The sequence below is a fragment of the Stegostoma tigrinum genome, chromosome 32 (assembly GCF_030684315.1).
Source record: "Stegostoma tigrinum isolate sSteTig4 chromosome 32, sSteTig4.hap1, whole genome shotgun sequence".
Lineage (NCBI taxonomy): Eukaryota > Metazoa > Chordata > Chondrichthyes > Orectolobiformes > Stegostomatidae > Stegostoma > Stegostoma tigrinum.
In genome coordinates this window covers 20,037,900-20,039,377 of record NC_081385.1, presented here as the reverse complement: position 1 = coordinate 20,039,377, position 1,478 = coordinate 20,037,900, and positions in this window count along the sequence as shown.

The window sequence follows — 1,478 nt, the reverse complement described above, 5'->3', positions numbered from 1 at the left end:
CCTGATGCTGTGTGATTTCTGACTTTGATCACCCCTGTCCAACACTGGCGTCTCCACATACTGAAAATTGACATCAAATTGACAGAAAAAAGGAAACATTTAAATTGAAAGAATCGAGACGACACAAATATGAAACAACCAGATGTGAGACGGAGAGAAAAATAGACTGAGAAAAGAAGAAGACAAATAGACTGAGCTCATGGAAAGACCTGGAATGAAAGTAAAGGTGCAGAGCAGAATGGATGAATGCAGAGAAGCTTTAAAAAGCAATGTCAGACAAAAATTACTGGTGATAAAAAGGATTCAGGCACCTCAAAGAAGCAATGGCTTGAGTGCAAGAGTAGGTCAGAAACAGGATGAAAGAATGGAAACAGATAGAAATGACAGGGCTGGGAAATTGAACAGAAATCTTCAACCCCTTCTGATATGTACAGGATAAGGACAAGGTATTAGAAAGGCTGTTTTCAAAACTGATGAATTGCCAAGGCAGGAGAAGATGCATCTAAGGATGCTGATGGGAGTAAGAGTGGAAATCGCTGAGGTACTGACTAGAAACTTTTGGTTCTTTAAGGTGGTGCCACTGGACTGGAGAATTGAAAATGTTTATACATTGCTCATAAAAGAATACAAGAATAAGTCTAATAGTTACAGGCTAGTTATGTTAACCATGAGTTAATCTGGTACAAAATTAGAAACTGAGACATATGTAAATTAATGAAGGGATGTTAGTATGGATAAAATAAAGACAAATTGAGATTACCGATTTGAGTGATGAAGATGACAAAGAGGGGAAATGAAAATAATGAGTATTTGGATTTCCAGGAGGTAGTTCATGAAATGGCACATGGTAGATTTGACAGCAAACATGAAACTCATGGAATAAGAAGAGAAGAAACAGCATGAATACAAAGTTGACAGGGATAGGAAACAGAGTATGGTAAAAAGATGTTTTGCAGACTGGAGGAGAGAATGCAGTGAGGCTACCCAAGGGTTAGTATTTGGCCCTTGATATTTATTAATGGCTTGACCTGTATGTTCAAGATGCAGTTTTAAAGTTCGCAGATGACATGGGTGAGTACAGTGATATGTCAGGTCAACACTGGGAGACTTCAAGAGAAGGGCATACACTGGTTGAATGGGTGGTCATATGTGAAATTATACATTTTGTTGGGAGGCCCAAGGACAGCCAATAAAAAAAAAAGCAAAGGGACATTCAATGAGATCATGATCTGATAAGTCTCAAATCCACTTTCCTGCCTTTTCCCCAAAAGCTTCGATACCCTTAATCTCAGCAATGAACATATTTAGCAACTCAGCCTTGACAGTCCTCTGCGATAAAGAATTCCATAGATTCACTACCCTATAAGAGAAGAAATTCCTCCTCATTACTCTCTTAAATGTGTGACACTTTATTTTGACACTATGCCTTCTAGTCCTAGACTCTTGTCACAAGATGCTGTCTGCATCTTCCCTGTCAA